Raw genomic sequence first — 16,231 nt, forward strand, 5'->3', positions numbered from 1 at the left:
ATTCTTAGAACTGTACCTCCCTCTTTTTTTATTTTTTAACTGAAATGTATATCCTTCCTACTTTTTTGGTGCTAAAAATGTCCTTCCTTGAATGAAATAATGTGAGTAGCTTGATCTGTTGTTTCTGCCACTGTGTTTTTGTTGTTCAAGTCCTTACTAGACAACATCAAAAGCTGGCCACTAAATGCTAGTCCCTGATTCTTTAAAAAAAAAATTCTGGTACTTGACATATAAGTCTGGGAACCTCTGACCCTCGGAGTCCGATCCACTTAGCATGGCATTAAAAACTCGATGCTCTATTAGTTGAATCCTATTCTAATTGTGTGATAGTTGGGGCCCACCCACAATGTGATTCAATGCTATGCTCCTCAGGTAAGTTCCGGACTTCTAAGAAAATGAGTGGCTTGGTGGAGCATTATTTCTTTGGGAAAATGTGTTTCAAGATAAAACTATTGACTTAAGTTAATTTTTAAAACACAGCCTACTTTGAAGTTCAGTGTTGCTAGTTTATAAATAATTAACACAAACCATATGTCCACTCAGACATACATGGATGTACACATTCATCCTGTGCATGGAGTCAGTCTCATCCTCTTATGAACTTCCCGTCCCCACACTCGGGTGACTGTGCACACACACCGACACACAGACCCCACGGCACCTGGGAAAATGTGAGACTCAGCCAAGTGACCAGGGAGGCCACTGAGATGAGGTGCACTTCCCAGTCCCCTTCAGCTACCCAGGGCCCCAGCAAACTCTGCATACCCAACTTCAGGAGCTCTTCTCCTCAAAGTCCTTGAAATAAATCTGTGGCCTGCTCTTTGAAATTGGCCAGTATGGGCCCTGCTTACATAAAGCACCCATGCCTTTGACATTCCCCCGGCTCCCCTTGGATTTGTCCATGAACAGCTGCCCATCTCCAGGACCAGGACAAGACTCTCAGCTCAGACCCTCTCGTGAGGGAAGCATTTGCATTTTTTCTTGGCGTGAGGCCACCCCGGGGGTCTTGCTTCTGTTAATCAGTTGCCTGCGACCTAGCCAGGTTAATGGTTCATTTCAGGTTTGTTGACCTCTGACTCTTCCAGTTGCCTGGTGTTTGGTGATTCAAAGAATGATAAATAAACATGGGATTCATAATCACAGCATGCATGATTAGGAACACTTTCTGAACATTTCAATTCAATTTGCATTTAGGTCTGGCTAACCTGAGGGGCAGGCATGTTAATCTTCACACAATGTGGATTGATTACTAGCTTCTCTAATTTTTCTTCCTTCTGATGACAAGCCCCAGCAGCCTGGAATTTGTCAATTTAGGATAGTACCCAAGGAGCACGACTAACCGACTTTAGGAAAAAAAAAAATTAACTTGGAATAAATACATTACTTCCGTACAGAGAGAGGACATAAAATTATACCCCAAGGAAAGGTGCAGCCTATAACCTATTGCACTCCTGAGATATCTTGGTGTCGCTATTAAATTTATTAATGAGGGTTGGGAGGTCTATGCAGTGAAGCTGGCCCATCACTTCCACCAGTCCTATTGTTTAATAGGATCAGTGGACATTTACCAGCGTAGATGATTAATTAGAGAGAGGCTTTATCAGTGTAAGGGTTGGGACCCGGGAAGCAGGTGGAGATGTTTTCCCTTGACCTCATAATCCTTCATCTGTCTTCCCTGTGGTGAGGTTTTATTACTCAAGTGCACAAAGATTCACTGTTCACCCTTGAAAGTGTCTTGGAATCTGGGGACATCTCTGTGATTGCCACGGAAATCCTTAGGAATTCCATCCAGGTATGCAGATTTCTCTGCTCTGGCCCACGCTTAACAGTGGAACTACAAAAAGAAGCAAGTCTTAGAGGTGTTTGTTATATCAAATGACTTGTATTTTTCAAGGGCAGGAATTAGGCCTTATGTCCCTCCAACATCTTGGCAACTGGCGTATTTTATGATGCCCAGCAGGTGCTTAGGAAACATTTATTAAAGGAATGGGCTTTTGGATTGTTGGGAGTTGATGAGTTCATTGCCATTAGTTGAATAAAAGTGGTGGAGACTATTTTATGGCAAGAAGAGGAACCTGGATCGTCTCTGCGATATTGTTTTCCTCACTGCTCCTCTCGGTAGCACTTACCACATTCCATCCGGTCTGTAAGAACAGAGTCTTGACGTCTGTTCTTCACGTCTGTTGGAGCTCCTCTCTCTCCTTACCTCTTGATTTTCGCAAAATGATGCTTACACTCTCCTGAGTGTGACTGTGGCATGTGGGCCATCTTCAAAGTGCAACATGGGATAACTTTATAACAAGCCTTTTCCAAGGAATAGGATTAGTTTTCTTTCACAGTTTCTGTGTAGAAGTAATATTTAAAGAGCATTGCTTGTTTGGAGTGTCTGTAATCCACCTCTTGCAAATATTTTGAAGTGTTTTTTTGGAATAAACTAGACCATCAGAAAGCTGGGCATTCTGCTGGCTCCCTGGAGGTCTGCTTCCAGTGAATGGCCTTTTGATAGTCTATATTGAGGTTCTGGTAAGAAACAGACTTACAGAGCTTATAGTTATATCCATTTTAATGATACTGTAAAATGGTGTTTATTATAACATACATCGTCTTCTTTATGAAGACTCCTGGGAGAAATTATCATCTGGTCCCAGTGCCATGAAGGGGTGGATAATTAGCAAAGAGCAGGGCCTTTACCTTTATGAGATACATAAATTTTCATATGTGCTTAGTTCTTGTATGTGTGTATATGTGTGTGCACTTGCTTGTTTTAGTGAATTCCTAAAGCAGTGCAAAGATAAGATTCTCATGGGAGAAGAAATCCTATCTGTCCCTAAAGACTTGGCTTAAAGCAATGGACTCCTCCATATGTCCATTGAGGAGCCTCTCTCAACTGCTGCTAGGTAGTTAGAAACTCCTGTGTCTACTTCTCCCAGATCACTTACTTCTTTAGATTCATGGATTGCACTGTGTTAGGATTTGTGTGTCCCTAGCTGTCACTCTTACTCACCTGGGAGCTTGTAACAGACAAACACAAGACCTCCCTTGTAGTCCCCAGAACCTAGCTCATAGCTAGGGACATTGTTGCTCAGAAGTTTTACCTAAACCTCTTGATCTCCATCTGACTAGTGTGGTCTCAAATGTGCTTTGTCTGTGTGCAATATAGGGTTGGAAGGGAAAGAGGGATGGACCTTTTTGGACAGAGATGGGTTCGTCTCTTACTGAAGATCTTGTAACTCTATTTCTTCTTTCTGCCACCCAAAATTAAGAAATGTCTTCTCTAGTGGTGTGTGTGTGTGTGTGTGTGTGCGCGCGTCTGAGAGAAAGATTGAGAGAGAGAGAGAGGGAGATGGATTGATCAAGATATACCTCAGTGTCTGAATGGGAAGAGGACCAAGAGTCAAGTGTCTTTTGACTTGTGAGTTAGATCTGACCCACAGAACTACAGTGTTTCTGCTTTGTGGAAACAAGGTGCTCTTTTGTATTCTTTTCTTAATAAATCTGTGAGCAGGTCATTCTCATTTTGGGTTTTGGAGCAGGTCTATGGAAGATAAAAACTGTGCCTGTGAGGTTTGCTTTTTAAAACACAGCTGTTTCAGATTTTTTTTCTTTTTTTTTTGCTGATTTGCTTTTAATCCCATACTTTCTTCAACCACTTCCTTTCTCCTTTCTAGGAGCAATACAAGGTTCAGACATGTTCTGAGGTAGATTTTAGTAACTTTAGCAGAAAATTAGCAGAAAGCTGACACATACCCTCCCTTTGGCTGGCGGAGGGTGACGATGTCCATGGTTTCCAGTCCCTCCCCTGGACCTGTGATGTGCCATGGTGGGTCAGACCATTAGCATCTGGGAATGTGGATGTTCACCCAGCTTTCAAGAGCCTCACTGAGTGGCAATGAGCAGAAGTGGGCATAAGGCTGACCTTATGCCAAGGGACTCCCCAGTCAGTTGTGATCTGCTCTGGAGTGCTTAAGCCCCTGGGGTTTGAAAAAATGGGGAAGGAGAAAGGGATGAGCCCAAGAAGAAAATGTTGGATTTTTTTGCGAGCATATTAAAGGGAGCTGACGACTTTAGTTTCAGTTGAAAAATTTGGTAACAACTATGGTTTTTGAGCTTCTAGGAATGGAGCAAGTCATTCTGGACAGTCCCCCCCTTTTTTTAAACCTGTTAATGGCTATGAACTGAATGTTTGTTTGTGCCCTCCCACCCCCATTCCCAAATTCATATATTGAAGCCCTAACCCCGCGGGTGGGGGCGGGGTGGCTATATTTGGAGAGGGGGCCTTTGCATAAGTAAGTGTGGTTAAATAAATTCATAAGGGTGGGGCCCTGATTCCAGGAGATTAAAACGTGTCCTTTTAAGAACACTTAGATGCAAGGAAACTTGAAAGTATCCTTTGAAGAAGAGACAGGAGAGAACTTGCTCTCCCTGCTTGCAAAGAAGTCACGTGAGCACACAGCCAGGATGGTTACTTGCAAACTAAGAACAGAAGCCTCAGGATGAAACCCGTCTTGCCGGAACCTTGATCTTGGACTTCCCAGCCTCCAGAGCCATGAGGAATGACTTTGTGTTGTTTAAACCACTTAGTCTGTGGTATTTTGTTATGGCAGCCCAGCAGACAAATATCGTAATATTAGTAAATCTGTTACACAGGGAAGCAGAAATGTGTCGAGGCTTGGTAGTCAGACAGAGCAGGGTTTAGGTCCTGTCTCCACCACTGTTTGCTGTGAATTTTAGGTGCATTTTCTTGCCTTGAAGCTTGTCTTTTGTCCTTTGTAAAATGGAGATTACAGTGCAATCCTCAATATGAAGGTTAACTGAGATAGTACATAAAAATGCAAATCTAAATGTGGGACTAGCATAATGAATTGTCTAACATACTATTCATCAGATATCTGCTTGGCTACAGTAGTGCCACCTGATTATTATGATGTGGTCACTTACCCCAGAATCGGTGGCAGGAGGATTGGGTGTAGGAAGCCTGCCTCTGATTCCTTTTCTCCAGAAACTGGAACCAAAGAATTTTTTAAAATTCCACTAACTAGTTCTCCTACTACTTAGTAGAATATGCTGGCTGAGAACAGACGAGACAGTTTATCTTTTAAGGTCCTTGATTAAAAGAGATGTCACCCCAAACAGGATAAGAAGAGTTTGGGGAGAGTTTAGCAATGAGACTAGTTCCAAAGGTATAGATTTTAGGGGGACAGGGCAGTGTCCTGGGGGGTCGCAATAGTGGGAAGCTGATGCCACTTCCGGGTCTTGAAGGGCAAGGGGAAGGACCAATCAGCAGCCAAGAACAGGAGAACGGTGTCGGGGATGTCTGTCAGGAGGTGTTATCGCCTATGGAAGAGCACAGCCCACTCAGGGTGCCTTGGCGGTGAGGGAGTCCCACCTCCTGACTTCTCTTCTGCTGTCCTCCAATTGGCTGAACCCAACTAGAAGCCAAGGGCAAGTGGACTGGTTACTGGATCCCATATAAGTCAGTCCCTGGGGGTGCACAGCAGCATGAAGAAGGTAGAGAGGGAATTTGGGAGGGTAAATGGAAGTTATCCAGGACAGGAATCCTCTCAACACCTCAACTTTTTTTTTTTTTTTTGAGAGGGCATCTCTCATATTTATTGATCATATAGTTGTTAACAACAATAAAGTTCTGTATAGGGGACTCAATGCACAATCACTAATCAACCCCAAGCCTAATTCTTAACAGTCTCCAATCTTCTGTAGCATAACGAACAAGTTTTTACATGGTGAACAAGTTCTTACATAGTGAATAAGTTCTTACATGGTGAACAGTGCAAGGGCAGTCATCACAGAAACTTTCGGTTTTGATCATGCATCATGAACTATAAACAATCAGGTCAATTATGATTATTCGTTTGATTTTTATACTTGATTTATATGTGAATCCCACATTTCTCCCTTATTATTATTATTATTATTATTTTTATTTTTAATAAAATGCTGAAGTGGTAGGTAGATGCAAGATAAAGGTAGAAAACATAGTTTAGTGTTGTAAGAGGGCAAATGTAGATGATCAGGTGTGTGCCTGTAGACTAAGTATTAATCCAAGCTAGACAAGGGCAACAAAACATCCACGGATGCAGAAGATTTCTCTCAAAACAGGGGGGGTGAGGTTCTAAGCCTCACCTCTGTTGATCCCCAATTTCTCACCTGATGGCCCCCTGCGACTGTGCCTGTCTTAGGTTGTTCCTCCCTTGAGGAATCTTACCCATCTCTGGCTAACCAGTCATCTTCCTGGGCCATACAGGGAAATGTAAAGTTGGCAAGTGAGAGAGAAGCAATATTGTTTGAAAAGGTTAGCTTTTTACTTTTTTGCAGATTTATGCCCTGTGACTTCTATGCCCAGCATTTGTCTTGAGGTATCTTTACCACTTGGAAGAATTATGATACTCAGTAATTTCGATATGAGGCACGAATTCTACTTAGGGGTTGTAATTATGAACGAAGAAGAGAAGCTATAGAAGTAGCAGATGGAAGAAAACATGGGAAGATTGATTATTTCTTTGACGTATCTTCTTGTAGAGTAACATAAGCATGTATAGGTTTTAAATTACTAATTAAATTGCATGCACACATTAGCATAATAGGAATACAGCTACATAACCAAAGCAGACCTACAATTACCAGCCATATACAGTGAAACCAGGAAAACCAGTTAGGCACCCTAGGCACCTGTGAAAACTTATCAATGATATGATGGATATTGTCCAACTGAACCTGAATATTTTGAGAAAAATCAGACAAATTAAAACAACACATTCCTGGGAACTTTTCACATCCCATATGTTCTTTTAACAGTAGATAGTCTATAGTCGCAAGATTTTGGAGCGCTGCAACTTGCACTTCTCCTAATTCTTGGTTGAGTTCCAACAGTATAGATCTAGTCAAATTTGTTGTTTTACTGTATGCACAGGCCAGCTTAGATATCTCCTTCTTCATTCTAATGGCAAGTCCAGGAACCGGTGGGATGAATGCAGCTACAACTGCAACAGCACCAGGATCTTTGTTGAAGTTTTTTGATGATCATCTTCTGGAATGACTCTTCCTGAGAATGTTGATGTTGGAGGTTCTTCTTCATATCGTATCTTAGTTCATTTTCGGGGTAGCCCAATTAGGCTTTGATCCTCTGTATAAACATGAACAAACCCTTTGCCCACACTTTGATATGCCCTTTATACCATTGTGAAGAACTTATTGGAGATCACCACACAGGAACTGCTTTTTATTTTTATAAGAGAAAGGAATATTATCAGAAAAATGTACTTCCATAGCTGATCATCTGACACCCTTTAAATGATCAAAATTAAGGATATTTAAAGCATGCATTAATTGGTGATTTGCAGTTAGTTTTATCCTATCAGGGAGTAATCCCCCTTTTCTTTCTTTTTTTTTTGTTATCATTAATCTACAATTACATGAAGAACATTATGTTTACTAGGCTCTCCCCCATACCAGGTCTCCCCCACAAACCCCCTTACAGTCACTGTCCATCAGCATAGCAAAATGTTGTATAACCACTACCTGTCTTCTCTGTCAACACCTCAACTTTTTAATAGAAAGAGAAACTTGCATTTGATTCCTCTAGGATTGGTTCTTGATATGTTAAAAGGATATAGACCACCCTGCCTCTTTCCCAAATTTAAATCTCAAGTTTAATGTCTGTCCTGGAGTGATAAATTTCTACCTGAGAGCAGAAGACAGGGACACAGGATTGAAGAAGAATGAAAACAAACAGGCTTAATGTTTGAAAAATACTTCGTCCATTCTACTGACTAAGGCTGTGAGTTCATCCATGGCTGTGCATCCTTGAATCACTGTGTTCTGAGGCCATCCACATGTCCATACCTCTTTGTCACTGGAAATTAAAATCTGCTTCTTAGGGCATCCTGTCCTCCCCCTTTTTATTTAAACTTTTTAGTTTAAGATCATTGTAGATTCATAAGCAGTTGTAAGAAATACAGAGAGATCCCATATACTCTACTCAGTCTTTTCAATGATAACATATTGCAAAACTATGGTACAATATTACAACCAGGATTTTGACATACATGTGATCCACTGATCTTATTGAGATTTCCTCCATTACTTGAACTCCTCTCTGTGTGTTAGTTCTATATAATTTTGTCACATGTGTAGGTTTCTGTATCCACCACCCAGTAAAGATACAGAATAGTTCAGTCACTGTAAGGATCTTATTGCTCTTTTGCGATCATGTCTGTTTCCTTGGTGCCCTCAACCCATCCTATATCCCATCCTCTGGTGACCACCAATCTGTCCTTTCTTATATTTTTGTCATTTCAAGAATGTTATATAAGTGGAATCATACAGCTGTAAGCATCAGTTTCTTTTTTTCTTTTACTCAGCATGATTCTCTGGAAACTCATCCCAATTGCAGGATGTATCAATAGTTCATTCCTTTTTACTGCTAAGTAGTGTTCCATAGTATGGCTGTACCACTGTTTGTTTAATCATTCACCCATTGAAGGTCATCTGGTTTGTGTCCAGTTTTTTGCTATTGTGAAAAAAGCTGTTATAAATAGTCATGCTCAGTTTTTGTGTGAACATGAATTTTTAGTCCTCTGGAATAAATGCTCAAGAGTACAATTACTAAGATGTGTGATAATTTCATGTTTAGTTTTATAAGAAACTGGCGAACTATTTTCCAGAGAGGCTGTACTATTACACATTCCTACCAGCAAAGTCCGAGTGATCTGTTTCCTCTGCATCCTTGCCAACATCTGTTCTTATTACAACATTTAAAATAACTTTTACCCATTGTGATAGCTATGCGGTAATATCGCACTGTGGCTTCTGTTCGTATTTCTGTAGCGGCTAGTGAAATTGAACATCTTATAATGTGTTTATTTGCCACCTGTATATCCTCTTCAGTGTCGTATCTGTTCATGGCTTTTACCTATAACTAATAGATTATTTGTTGTTTTTTATTGTTTTGAGGGTACTTATATATTCTAGATGTTAATCTGTTGTCAGGTATGTGGTTTTTGAACATTTTTTCTCAGTCTGTAACTTACCTCTTCATCCTCTTAACAAGATATTTATCTCACGGAGCAAAAGTTTTACATTTTGATGAAGTCCAGTTTATGATTTTTCCCCCTTTTACTGATCATTCTATTGGCATTGAAACCATAGCTCTTGACCTTCCACTTGCTTTTGTAAAGGACACTTCATTGGAACACAACCATGCCCATTTGTTTACATATTATGAATGGCTGCTTTTCTGCTATGCTGCTATGCAGCAGAGTTGAGTATCTGTTACCCAGACCACATGGCCCACAAAGATGAAAACATTTACTAAGTGGCATTTAAAGAAGAAGTTGGCCACCTCTGATGTAGTACACAGTAATTATTTCATAATTATAAAAGGTATTTTGTGGACAACAGCAAACTGGAACATAGGTTATAATCTTAATGAAAAAATAATATAAATTTATACCCATTGTTAAAATGGTGTTAACGGCTACTTAACAGAAGAACATCAAAGGGAGAGAAAACCAAGCTGATTTGTTAGATTTGGGGATTCTAAGATGTTTTCCTTCCCCCAGTTTCTCATATTAAAAAAATCAGTTCGGTAATAAAAATTATCAGAGTTCAGGAATTCAAGCCCTCTCTGGGTGGGGTCGTGTCTCTAGGGAAAATTCCTACAGGTGGTTAGGAAGTTTCCTGCCTGTGCAGTTGTTCTGGAAGTAAGACATGCACAGATGGAAGAGTAAGATAAAGTCGTTTTCCCCCTCCTCTTCTAGTCCCTTCAGGCAGGGCCAAAGCATTTTGGCTGCAGGGCTTATTAGAAATGCAAAATGAATATCTAATCATAGGCTTTCACAGAGCCGTTCTTAGCTGTCCAAAGTGGGTTTAGATCAGCACCTTGATTAGCTACAGATACGTGCAGAGCTTATATTTCTGATGGGATTCAGACTATCTGACTATAGTTAATAGGCTTATTACTGTTGCACTGTATACACCTTAGGTTTCCTGCATGTAGGCATGCACACACACATACTACATATATAATACACCACATATACTATACCCTAAATATATATATATGTGTATATATAGTCCCCTTTGAAAAGAATATATATTTATCTTGAAAAGAGCATAATATATATTTTTTTCAAAGGGGATTTTTAAGTGTATGACACACCCATACACAATCACTATGAAGGCCAAACAAAATTTCTGTGGGCTGAATATATCCCTCAGGCTGTAAGTTTTTAACCTCTGCCCTGGAAAATATTTGGAGTAAAACTAAACATGGCTACCTAGCAAACAGACTGTGACTTTGGATTTGATACGGGTTTTTTTTTTTTTAATAAATCAATTGAACATGCTACCCCATTGTTGGGATGCCTCATAGAGTCCATGCTGATCAGGACATTTGCTTGTGCATTTGTATCACATGTGAAGTGTAGGTAGTGACAGTCACTACCTGGTTGTGAGTTCACATGATTTTGGAGTTTCAAAGGGGTCTGATGAGACATTCTCAGAGCTCTGCCCTCCATACCATTCTGGATAAATGGCAGACTAGCTGTGGAGAGTAAACGTCTATTACCAAACAACTCAGCACCTTGTAAGGTGGTTCGGTTCATTACAAAGCACTTCACTTATCTGAGAGGTTTTCATTCTATTAAACAAATACAATTTCCTTGTCAAATATTCTTATTGACCCTTTGGAATTCTATAACAGTATCTAATTCCTCTTCTGCTTGGTGTTGCTAATTGTTTCAACAAAGCTACTAAAAGATCCTAAGTCTTAGGAACTCCCTGCAAAAAGAGCAACAGCTCCTTCCTGTTGCCAGATGCTTCGTCTACCCCAAACTGATGCTGGGTGTTAGCAACAACAGTTATTTGGAAATGCCAGTAGAATGCTGCAGAGTCCTACTGACAGCATGGGATCCTAGTATCAAAGGAGTGGTCAACCGCTTGGCTGTAGATACTGTAGACGAAGCCCAAGGTTGAATCTGTTGCTCAGTTTCCTCATCACGAGAGGGTCTAACAGTGACTTACCATCAAACTTCAGTTCCTTAGCGGTTTCCACCATATTTTTCTTAGCCATGCTTTCCTGTCCTGTTTTTTTATGGCTCTCATATAGATGTAGGTGCAATAATTTACAATTCTGCAATCTTATTTTATTGCATTGGACCTTGTTCATTTTTCTAACCCATTTAAGTATTCTTGTTAATTTTAACTTTTTTTCATTCATTTACTCAACAAATATGCCATGCACAGTTCTTTCACCAAGTAATGTAAATGCAATGCTGGAAATACTTATCTATATTCATTGTTACTTGGAGCTTTGTGTCATCTGTGAATGGGATGAGCATATATTAATGTGACAAAATGGCCAAGCAGCGTTAACATCAGGTATAGAAGGGTGTTTGATCTTAGAGTGCCTCAATCTAATTCACTACAGTATCACATTATAAAGGAGAACAATTGTTTTATAATAAAAATAAATGTAGAAATGAAATTTGATAAAGTAATTCACATTTCACATTTTCTTCTTCCTTTATGTTAAGATAAAAAAAAGGCATCTTAGTGAATCAGTAAAATAACATGACAAAGAGTATCTTCTGAAAAATAATAGCAAGCATCCTCATTAATATAACTAAGATAGAACTATTTTCATTAAAGTTATGGGAAAGATACAGATACCTATTCTCATCACTTTGCCCAAAAATATATTGGGAGGTTCAACTAGCACAACAAAATGATGTAAAGAAATAAAAGATATTAGGATTAAAATGAAGAAACAAAAGGTTATTATTTTAAGCACTATGATTGTTCACATAATGCTGAGACAATCTACTTCTAATCATTACTAATAAAAGAGATAAGTAATGTCCTGTCGTTAATGTATAAAAATAAAAAATGTTCATATATATCATAAACAATAGAAAATTTAATAAAAAATCCATATATTTTTTTAGCAGCAAATGAACATGACAAGTGACTTAGGAATATAAGTGCAATACCTTAGGGACAGATTATAACACTTTTCTGAAGCCATGGAAGAAAACCTGAGAGATTCATTATGTTCAGGGGTAGTGAGATCCAGGAGTGTGAAGATGTCAGTTCCAGAGAACTCCAGCCCGTGGGGAAAGTGAGGCCTCAGAAGCATGAGTTGGGCAACGGTTTCAGCCAGCCAAGCACAGCATCAGAGTCTCAAGAAATCAGCAGCTGGGACCTCACAGATTCTGTGCTGCACATGAGGAGACGGCCAAAGTTGGGAGGATGAAAGGGATAGAGGTATCGTATCAGATAACATTTTATTTACATTAGAGAAGTGGTGGAACTAAAAGTAATTTCAGTTATATGGACTGTGTAAATATGATGGAGTGAAGAATAAAGGCTGCTGCTCTGCAGCCCCACTGTATATAGTCAGCGTCTAATAGGACATAGATGGTGTAGCTGGGGAGAGTTTAAGAACTGTCTGTGCAAATGTGATCGGGTAAAGGAAGACATGCCATGACGGAGAAGCATGGTAGATGGGCCACTACTGTAACCCCAGTAGTACTGATGGGGAAAGCCGAGTGGGCCGGGAGTGGGATTCAGAGGGAGAGCCGTCGCCGTAAGGCTGTGGCTGTTGGGAGAGGAGTACACCCGGCTCCACAGCGGCCAGCAGAGAGGGATCTGGGGGACTAAGCATTCCAACCTCACTCTCCTCTTGTTCTCCAGTCCCCTGCTGGTGCCTGCCACTAGCTGGCTCCCACTGGAAACCGGAGAGTAGAGAGGTGGAGTCCACAGAGGGCGGCGCCCCAGGGCGCAGAGAAGGGCATGTGATGGATCTGGGGAAGCCAAGGCAGAATTGCCAGCTTACAGCAGGAGCTCCCTACCAGGTTTTAATGCTAGCAAGTCTACTTCCAGACTCAGTCAATGGTGAGACTTAACGTTGAAGGATGGATGATACTTGTATTTTAATTCAGTGAGGACTAGGCAAGAACAGAGTTTTCTGGGAAAGGGTTCTCAGTGTCTGTGCTGAACTGGGATGGGCAGAGGAGGATCTGATCTGACAGTAAGTCCCGTGGTGAACAGAGGTAAGGACTTCGTATTTGCCTTGTTAGTGTAGCTGTGTACTCTGAGCAGCCAGGTATGATCTTGTGGAATCTCATTTTATTATATACCGATGTACCCAGGTAACTCCAATTAGTAGGAGTCACTGAATTAGACATGTGCTTTCCATTCTCCTTCCTACTGCTACATCAACCACTGAGCAAAATGGAGCTTTCTGCACGAATTGTCTTCATTTGGATCTCAGCTCCATCATTAAACAAATATTTATTGAGTGCCTGCTGTGTGCAAGACACTGTGCAGACACAGTGGGAATACGGCAATGAATAAGACAGTCCTTGCCGTTGACACCTTCCAACATGCTGAGAGAAGGAAAACAAGGTCATATGAAAAGCTACAATGCAGGACAGAATTTGGTATGTTCTCCCCCACCTCTGTTTTTTCCAAGCTGTTTCTCTCAGTGAACGATATGGTTCTTGTCCATTTTGTTTGTGTTTGATGCCTTGATTCTCTTGACAAACCTCATGTTAGAGGGACGATGATTCTGTGATTCAGGGAGCTGGAAGCAAGAGGAGGTTTAAATAACAGCATGTGGGTGTTTAGCAGGAGACCTCTTCCCTAACGACATCATGCTTTGGCTGAGGGCAGGGTGGGAGTCAGAATGTGGGCTTCTTTCCTAGTGTCTCCAACTGAGTAGTGTCCTGCTGAGAAAAGTGCCATTAGCACAACCAGAGAACCGTGCAGATTTATAAAGTGTGATCAGTGTAATTCTCTGCACATTAGCTTGAAGACACATGGCTTATGGCATTTAACTCTTACCAGTTCCAGACTTACGCAGTGACCTTAGCCAGAGGCTGTGATTTTGCCTTTAGCTCTGCTCTCATAGCCACGGAATCTGCCATGTCACAAAGAAAGGAAGTGCAAAGGGCAGGAGTGAGCTTTTTTGGATAAGGGGTACCTTTGCAGTGAGCTCTGCTCTTCCTTAAATTTTCTTGTGGGAGCTCATCATTAGGAGACCTAAGTGCTATGGATATGCACAGGTTCTGCTGTTTCAGAATCCAGTGACTGCAGGAACGCGCCCCTAGCCTCTCCTGCTTCTCATGGGATCCTTCCACCCTTCCAGCTGTGGTCACAACTGAGGAGTCTGGTAGAAAATGTCCAAATGGCTGCAGGCTTCTCCCAACCTAGGTAAGAGGTACAGAGGGCCTCCAGCATGGAGCATGCTGGGTCTGACATAAGCTGTTGTTTGTTTTACCATAAACTTAAGTACAAGTATATCTGGGTGGAGACTGGGGGCCCCTGACAAGACCCCGGAATTACAACCTACCCTCTTCTACCTCCAGTCCAGGATCCCCTAAAAGGGGTCCTCAGAACACCTTACATGGAATCTGGAGGGACAAAAAAAGAGAGTTTCATGGTCAGAACAATTCAGGAGACACTGCCTGCCATCTCCCCACTCTGAGGGCACTAATCTGTATGTTAAAGCCCTGAGAAGTCTTAAAATTAGCGAGAAAAAAAAGTGCACTTTGATTAAACTCACAATTTATACATTTATTTGCTTCAATACTCTCCCCCTGCCCTTTTAGGAAAAATCAATATACTGGGTTGTTCGACATGCAGTAAATGCTCCATAGATACTGGTTTCTGTTGGCTATTGAACATCTGCTGTGAACTCTTAAGGCTTTCAGGAACAGGAGCTAAGAAAGCTGCCGCAGGACTCTGGCCCCTACTTGGTCCCCACATCCAAGGCTTCTGCGGACATGCCCAGCAGCAGCACCTCAGCGAGCACCCCTGAAGTGCCGGCCCTCTAGGTGGGCTGCTGCAGCCATGAGCAGGCCTGAGGCACACCTTCAGGGGTGGTTTCCACAAACATCACTCAGACCCCAGATCCCACACCCCGGAGGCACACACACACACACACATCTGCATCTGTTTCTCTACTTGGCTTGTTCCTCCAGGCCCAAACTGGTGCTGCCACTGGTGGGTTGCATGACCTGAGGGCAGGTCCCTAGCCCTGGGCTCCAGTTCCCTCAGCTGTTAAATGAGGGGTTTGCATTGCATGGTCCCAGTAGGACTTCCGGCTCTGCCACTCCGAATTTTGCAAGCACAAAATTGTGTGTCCCCTCTTTGTGCCTCATGTCCTTGTCCTACAAACAAGAGAAGCACGAGCTTCAGAACAATGGGGTGGTCCATAGAAAAGACGGATGCAGGACAGCTTAAGCTGGGCTTCCAGGCCCTGCCTGCGCTTGCACCTTGCTTCATTCCGAAGCTGAAGTCTGCTTATTGTCAAACATCTGGAAAAAGTACGCACAAATGAAATCAAAAGCTCCAAATGAGAAGCTGGCCACAGGGAAGCCAGAGACTTAAGCAGCTGGTATAAAATGAAGAGTCTGGAGGCTGCCAGGAAAGTGAAAGAGCAAGGTCTGTTTTGAATCCTGGCACCAGCTTCTTAGCCTCACTTGATCTCAGTTGCTTCAAGTTAACTCCTCACTCTCTGGGTTATCCTGTGGATTAAATGAGAAGCAAAGTTGCAGAGACAGAGAGCCTGGGTTACAGCCTGGCTCTGCTCCTCACTCACCATGACCTTAAGAAAGTTCTTTGCCTACCCTGTGCCTGTGTTTACCTTTCTAGGGTTTTGTGAGGATCAAAGCCATAGTCCAAAGTCAAGTTCTCACCTCGTTAGCATCCGATCAATGGCTGTCATATCAGCAATGGCATCACAGCCATCTGTTTGTTTCTGTTGCTGTCGTTGGTTGTAGCAAACTCTCGGTAAATGTTGGGCTCTCCATCCGCTTTCTGGTCTATACTTTTCCAGCCTCATTGAGTATTGGGCACCATTGTCTGGTTTCTTGCTTATAACAGAAGGGTTGGCCAGATGCAAAGGGAGGTCTTGATATGTACAAAACAAAACAGAAACATAACCTGACTTCTTAAGCCATTTAAAAGTTTCCTTTAGAAACAAACCCATTTCTTGAACCACCTTTGGTCCCATATAACTTGTGATTTATGTGCCTGTGTGTTTTAGTGTCAGCGGGTCAACCAGGAAAGCACAGGTGAAGTCACGGAACTCCTGTACATCTTTCTAAGCCCCTGGCCCAGAGGGTGAGCCTCCTGGGGTGCAGGCAGAGGAGCCCCCAAATCCACTGCATGCTCTTCTGCCCCAGTGAGCTGCTGCACCCCGCCCATG

The 16,231-nt window shown here is 41.9% G+C and overlaps 1 pseudogene; it reads right to left on the minus strand.

The window, feature by feature from the left end:
* The window catches only part of LOC118920152 (ubiquitin-like-conjugating enzyme ATG3), an 89,670-nt pseudogene extending 73,805 nt beyond the window's left edge, over positions 1 to 15,865 (minus strand).
* Between the last annotated feature and the right edge of the window lie 366 nt (positions 15,866 to 16,231).

This window comes from Manis pentadactyla, chromosome 5, assembly GCF_030020395.1.
Source record: "Manis pentadactyla isolate mManPen7 chromosome 5, mManPen7.hap1, whole genome shotgun sequence".
Classification (NCBI taxonomy): Eukaryota; Metazoa; Chordata; class Mammalia; order Pholidota; family Manidae; genus Manis; species Manis pentadactyla.